This window comes from Oncorhynchus masou, unplaced genomic scaffold (assembly GCF_036934945.1).
Source record: "Oncorhynchus masou masou isolate Uvic2021 unplaced genomic scaffold, UVic_Omas_1.1 unplaced_scaffold_1755, whole genome shotgun sequence".
Classification (NCBI taxonomy): Eukaryota; Metazoa; Chordata; class Actinopteri; order Salmoniformes; family Salmonidae; genus Oncorhynchus; species Oncorhynchus masou.
In genome coordinates, this window is record NW_027007715.1 from 37501 (window position 1) to 45000 (window position 7500).

At 46.3% G+C, this 7500-nt stretch overlaps 1 pseudogene; it reads left to right on the plus strand.

Annotated features, from left to right (window-relative positions):
• Nucleotides 1–7500, plus strand: part of LOC135532175 (protein phosphatase 1 regulatory subunit 12A-like) — a 57723-nt pseudogene that overhangs the window by 23132 nt on the left and 27091 nt on the right.

Below are 7500 nucleotides of genomic sequence, written 5' to 3' on the forward strand. Positions count from 1 at the left end.
TTTATGTCTCTATCCAAACATCATGTTGACTTTTGACCTTTACTGTGTCTTCATTGTCCTGTCCTAAGTGTGTTGTGTTCTCTGGTTCATTGAAATATATTACAGTACCAGTCAAAACTATGAAACAACACATATGGAATCATGTAGTAACCAAAAACGTGCAAATATATATATATATATTTTAGGTTCTTCAAAGTAGCCACCCTTTGCCTTGATGACAGCTTTTCACACCCTTGGCATTCTCTCAACCAGCTTCACCTGAAATGCTTTTCCAACAGTCTTAAAGGAGTTCCCACATATGCTGAGCACTTGTTGGCTGCTTTTGCTTCACTCTGTGGTCCAACTCATCCCAAACCATCTCAATTGGTTTTAGGTCAGGTGATTGTGGAGGCCAGGTCATCTGATGCAGGACTCCATCACTCTCCTTCTTTCAAATAGCCCTTACACAGCCTGGAGTTGTGTTGTGTTATTGTCCTGTTGAAAAACAAATGATAGTCCTACTAAGCTCAAACCAGATGGGATGGCGTAATGCTGCAGAATGCTGTGATAGCCATGCTGGTTAAGTGTGCATTGAATTTTAAATAAATCACAGACAGTTTCACCAGTAAAGCACACCCACACCATAACACCACCTCCTCCATGCTTCACAATGGGAACCACACATGCGGAGATCGTCCGTTCACCTACTCTGCTTCTCACAAAGACATGGCGGTTGGAACCAAAAATCTCAAATTTGGATTCATCAGACCAAAGGACAGATTTCCACTGGTCTAATGTCCATTGCTCGTGTTTCTTATACCAAGCAAGTCAATTATTATTGGTGTCCTTTAGTAGTGGTTTCTTTGCAGCAATTTGACCATGAAGGCCTGATTCACACAGTCTCCTCTGAACAGTTGATGTTGAGATGTGTCTGTTACTTGGACTCTGTGAAGCATTGGACTACAATTTCTGAAGCAGGTAACTCGAATTAACATATCTTCTGCAGCAGAGGTAACTCTGTGTCTTCCTTTCCTTTGGCGGTCCTCATGAGAGACAGTTAACTCTAATGAACTTATCCTCTGCAGCAGAGGTAACTCTGGGTCTTCCTTTCCTGTGGTGGTCCTCATGAGAGCCAGTTTCATCGTAACACTTGATGGTTTTGCAACTGCACTTGAAGAAACTTTCAAAGTTCTTGAAATTTTCCTGATTAACTGACCTTCATGTCTTATTAAAGTAATGATGGACTGTCATTGCTCTTTGCTTATTTGAGCTGTTCTTGTCATTATATGGACTTGGTATTTTACCAAATAGGGCTATCTTCTGTATATCACCCCTACATTGTCACAACACAACTGATTGCCTCAAATGCGTTAAGAAGGAAAGAAATTCCACAAATTAACAATTTAACAAGGCACACCTGTTAATTGAAATGCATTCCAGATGACTACCTCATGAATATGAAGCTGGTTGAGAGAATGACAAGAGTGTGCAAAGCTGTCATCAAGGCAATGGAAGGCAACTTTGAAGAATCTCAAATATGAAATATATTTTGATTTCATTTAAGTTTTTTGGTTACTACATGATTCCATATTTGTTATGTCATAGTTTTGATGTCTTCACTATTGAGGGCTACTGTTATTCTACAATGTAGAAAATAGAAAAAAATAAAGACAACCCTGAAATGAGTAGGTGTGTCCTATCTTTTGACTGGTATTGTGTGTGTATATATATATATATATATATGTGTGTGTGTGTGTGTATATATCCGGCGAGGTAAAATGTATTTGATCCCCTACTGATTTTATATGTTTGCCCACTGACAAAGAAATGACCAGTCTATAATTTTAATGGTAGGTTTATTGGAACAGTGAGAGACCGAATAACAACGAAAAAAAATCCAGAATAACAACAATGTTATAAATTGATTTGCATTTTAATGAGGGAAATAAGTATTTCATTCATATTTTTTTCTGCAAAACATGACTGAGTACTTGGTGCCAACAACGGTTTTGCCAATCAGAGGTCAGACGTTTCTTGTAGTTGGCCACCAGGTTTGCACACATCTCAGGAGGGATTTTGTCCCACTCCTCTTTGCAGATCTTCTCCAAGTCATTAAGGTTTCGAGGCTGACGTTTGGCAACTCGAACCTTCAGCTCCCTCCACAGATGTTCTATTGGAATAAGGTCTGGAGACTGGTGAGGCCACTCCAGGACCTTAATGTGCTTCTTCTTGAGCCACTCCTTTGTTGCCTTGGCCGTGTGTTTTGGGTCATTGTCATGCTGGAATACCCATCCCAGACCCATTTTCAATGCCCTGGCTGAGGGAAGGAGGTTCTCACCCAAGATTTGACGGTACATGGCCCCGTCCATCGTCCCTTTGATGCGGTGAAGTTGTCCTGTCCCCTTAGCAGAAAAACACCCCCAAAGCATAATGTTTCCACCTCCATGTTTGACGGTGGGGATGGTGTTCTTGGGGTTATAGGCACGATTCCTCCTCCCCCAAACACAGTGAGTTGAGTTGATGCCAAAGAGCTCCATTTTGGTCTCATCTGACCACAACACTTTCACCCAGTTGTCCTCTGAATCATTCAGATGTTCATTGGCAAACTTCAGACGGGCATGTATATGTGCTTTCTTGAGCATTGGGACATTGCGGGCACTGTAGGATTTCAGTGCTTCACGGTGTAGTGTGTTACCAATTGTTTTCTTGGTGACTATGGTCCCAGCTGCCTTGAGATCATTGACAAGATCCTCCCGTGTAGTTCTGGGCTGATTCCTCACCGTTCTCATGATCATTGCAACTCCACGAGGTGAGGTCTTGCACGGAGCCCCAAGCTGAGGGAGATTGACAGTTCTTTTGTGTTTCTTCCATTTGCGAATAATCGTACCAAATGTTGTCACCTACTCACTAAGCTGCTTGGCGATGGTCTTGTAGCCCATTCCAGCCTTGTGTAGGTCTACAATCTTGTCCCTGACATCCTTGGAGAGCTCTTTGGTCTTGGCCACTGTGGAGAGTTTGGAATCTGATTGATTGCTTCTGTGGACAGGTGTCTTTTATACAGGTAACAAACTGAGATTTGGAGCACTCCCTTTAAGAGTGTTGTCCTAATCTCAGCTCGTTACCTGTATAAAAGACACCTGGGAGCCAGAAATCTTTCTGATTGAAAGGGGGTCAAATACCTATTTCCCTCATTAAAATTAAAATCAATGTATAACATTTTTGACATGCGTTTTTCACAATGTGATTTTCTGGATTTTTTTCCCTCGTTTTGTTTGTCTTAGTTGAAGTGAACCTATGATGAAAATTACAGGCCTCATCTTTTTAAGTGGGAGAACTTGCACAATTGGTGGCTGACGAAATACTTTTTGCCCTACTGTATATGTGTATATATAAATATATATATAAATAGTTTATCAATGTATATATCTCTGTATAGCTCTTCCTGTGTATTTACTCTGTGTCTCTCTGTCTCTCTCTGTAGTTGCGTACAGAGAAAGCCAAGCTGTCCCAGCCTCCGGTCATTGAAACCAGTCCTTCTATCAATATGGCACCAGTTAGACCACGCAGGTCAGTGCCCCAGCATGTCTCATACTGACCCGTCTCTTTTACTGACCCGTCTCTGTTTCTGACCCGTCTCTTTTACTGACCCGTCTCTTACTGACTGACCCGTCTCTGTGACTGACCCGTCTCTGTTACTGACCCGTCTTTGTTACTGACCCGTCTCTGTGACTGACCCGTCTCTGTTAATGACCGTCTTTGTTACTGACCCGTCTCTGTGACTGACCCGTCTCTGTTAATGACCGTCTCTGTTACTGACCTGTCTCGTGTTACTGACCCGCACTGATACTGAACCACACAGCATTAGGTAGCACACCTTTCTTCCAACAGCATGATGTAACCTGAACCAGACAAAATGTACTACATTACCATCCTAATGGCACAAATCACTGAATCATTCCTTTGTGTTTTACTGACCTGAATCACTGAATCAGTCCTTTGTGTTTTACTGATCTGAATCACTGAATCAGTCCTTTGTGTTTTACTGACCTGAATCACTGAATCAGTCCTTTGTGTTTTACTGACCTGAGTCACTGAATCAGTCCTTTGTGTTTTACTGTTTGTATTTCACCAGTGTCAGTTGCCTTGCAAGCTAGTCACTCCATCCTCACACTGCCACAGGAGTGATATGGATGGAGGAGGAGAACCAACCTCGTCACGCCCTCCCCTAGTCACGCCCTCCCTAGTCACGCCCTCCCTAGTCACGCCCTCCTCTAGTCCTCTAGTCACGCCCTCCTCTAGTCACGCCCCCTCTAGTCCTCTAGTCACGCCCTCCCCTAGTCACGCCCTCCCTAGTCACGCCCTCCCCTAGTCACCCCCTCTTCTAGTCACGCCATCCTCTAGTCACGCCCTCCTCTAGTCCTCTAGTCATGCTCTCCTCTAGTCACGCCCCCTCTAGTCCTCTAGTCACGCCCTCCTCTAGTCACGCCCCCTCTAGTCCCCTAGTCACGCCTCACCTAGTCACGCCCTCCTCTAGTCACGCCCCCTCTAGTCCCCTAGTCACGTCCTCACCTAGTCACGCCCTCCCCTAGTCACGCCCTCCTCTAGTCACGCCCTCCTCTAGTCACGCCCTCCCCTAGTCAAACCCTCCCCTAGTCAAACCCTCCCCTAGTCAAACCCTCCTCTAGTCACGCCCTCCCCTAGTCACGCCCTCCTCTAGTCCTCTAGTCATGCCCTCCTCTAGTCACGCCCCCTCTAGTCCTCTAGTCATGCCCTCCTCTAGTCATGCCCTCCTCTAGTCACGCCCCCTCTAGTCCCCTAGTCACGCCCTCCTCTAGTCACGCCCTCACCTAGTCACGCCCTCACCTAGTCACGCCCTCCCCTAGTCACGCCCTCCCCCTAGTCACGCCCTCCTCTAGTCACGCCCTCCTCTAGTCACGCCCTCCTCTAGTCCTCTAGTCACGCCCTCCTCTAGTCAAACCCTCCTTTAGTCACACCCTCCCCTAGTCAATCACACCCTCCTCTAGTCACGCCCTCCTCTAGTCACTCCCTCCACACACTGGGTTGGTTTTCCAGATGTTAGTTGCTATGGCGATGTATGTTTGGAAACCGACATCAAAGAGATATTTTCTGGATTGTTGTTGTTACACATCTGTTAAATGTTGGTCCAGTTTCCAGCCCAGATTCAGATACAGTCGACATCCTACTTTGTTTTTGCCCACACACACTCTGGTTTGCTGCACCCTGAGTGATCGCCCTCACTGATTGCCCCCTGCATTCCTACCTGTCATCCTATCCCCGCCCCCTGCCCCTCCCCTGCAGGACCTCAATCTCTCGTATGAGCAGCAGAGAGAAGATCTGCCTCCACGAGAGAGAGAAGCACCCTCCCCTGCCCTGACCAGCAGCCCAGCCGAAGAAGAAGAGGAGGAGGGAGGACAGGGCCAGCCTGGGACGCAGGGACCGGGCCAGCCTGGGACGCAGGGACCGGGCCAGCCTGGGACGCAGGGACAGGGCCAGCCTGGGACGCAGGGGACACAGGGCAAGGCCTCCAGCAGCTCCAGTTCAGAAGAGGAGGACGACGAATCTGAGAGTGATGCTGAATCAGGTAAGAGACTGAGTTTGCTTCCCCAGCGGCCACCTATTCCCTATATAGTGCACTACTTTTGACCAGGGCCCTGAGGGACACTCTGAATATTTATAATACACGTTTTTTTCGGGGGCGATTCAGGAAGTAAACTGAAATTCCAATTCTCGCTTTTTATCGGCAAACATTCGAAGAAAAGGCAGTTATTCTTTAATGCTATTGGTGGTATTGGCAGGGTAGCCTAGTGGTTAGAGTGTAGAGGTGGCAGGGTACCTGAAGGTTGCAAGTTCAAATCCCGAGCTGACAAGGTACAAATCTGTCGTTCTGCCCCTGAACAGGCAGTTAACCCACTGTTCCCAGGCCGTCATTGAAAATAAGAATTGGTTCTTAATTGACTTGAAAATAAGAATTTGTTCTTAACTGACTTGCCAAGTTAAATAAAGGTAAAAAAAAACAAAATGTTCTGGTACAGATGCTGTTGTTTTCATGGTCCCAGTCACATGGACTGACTGATCGGTTGTGTTGTTGCAGAAAGCCAAAAACCGAGAGATCATCAACAACTTGAACAACAAATGCAACAGCTCCTCCACCCACGCTACCTCCACGGCAACCAGCACTTCAGGAGACCCGGCCAAAAAGGTACGACACAGATTTTCTATTGCAGTTTTGAACAACAACAAAATTCTCTTTAGGAGATTGTAGCTCCTCATAATGGAATCGACGAAGACAGGTTTTAAACAAGCTCAGATAAACAACCTCTCTCTGCTATTGAATTCTGCTTGACCTCTGAACTCCTGAGAAATTGCCTTTAATATCGCTCTGGGAAGGCTGTTGTTCTGAGTCGATTTAATTCCTTGCCCCCAAAGTGATGAGATTACTCCGAAAGTTAACTCTCTCTTTCTCTATGTTGTGTAAGTAGCAGGACCCAGGGAAGCCCCCAGCCCCAGAGACAGCACCTAGCTCAGCCCCTGGTGCTGCCCCTGGCTCCTGGAGGACCTCTCTTCGTAAAGCAGGCAGCTCCGTGACCCTGGGGCCTTCAGGTACCACCGACCCAAGTCAGGAGTCCACCCGCGGGGCCCCTGAGTCTGGCCTGGGCATAGGGATGACCCGCTCTGCCTCCAGCCCACGCCTCAGCTCCAACAACACCACCACAGACACCAAGGTAGAGAAATCATTGTTATTGATGTCATTGACTTTGTTTACATGTTAAAACTAGTTGTGTATCCTTGATTCCTCACCTCCTCTGTCCTCGTTTCCTTCTCAAAACACCGTCTGATGTATTTTGATAAGTAGGAGAGGAAAGAGGACACGGGGAATCAAGGAAAGACAACTGAGATTCACCAATAGGCTCAGAGTGCCCACTCAGCATCCTCTAATACACTACTGTCCTCTTAGACTGGACCAACTACATCACTACTGTCCTCTTAGACTGGACCAACTACATCACTACTGTCCTCTTAGACTGGACCAACTACATCACTACTGTCCTCTTAGACTGGACCAACTACATCACTACTGTCCTCTTAGACTGGACCAACTACATCACTACTGTCCTCTTAGACTGGACCAACTACATCACCACTGTCCTCTTAGACTGGACCAACTATATCACCACTGTCCTCTTAGACTGGACCAACTACATCGCTACTGTCCTCTTAGACGTGACCAACTACATCGCTACTGTCCTCTTAGACGTGACCAACTACATCACTACTGTCCTCTTAGACGTGACCAACTACATCACTACTGTCCTCTTAGACTGGACCAACTACATCACTACTGTCCTCTTAGACTGGACCATCTACATCTCTACTGTACTCTTAGACTGGACCATCTACATCACTACTGTACTCTTAGACTGGACCAACTACATCACTACTGTCCTCTTAGACTGGACCAACTACATCACTACTGTCCTCTTAGACTGGACCAACTACATC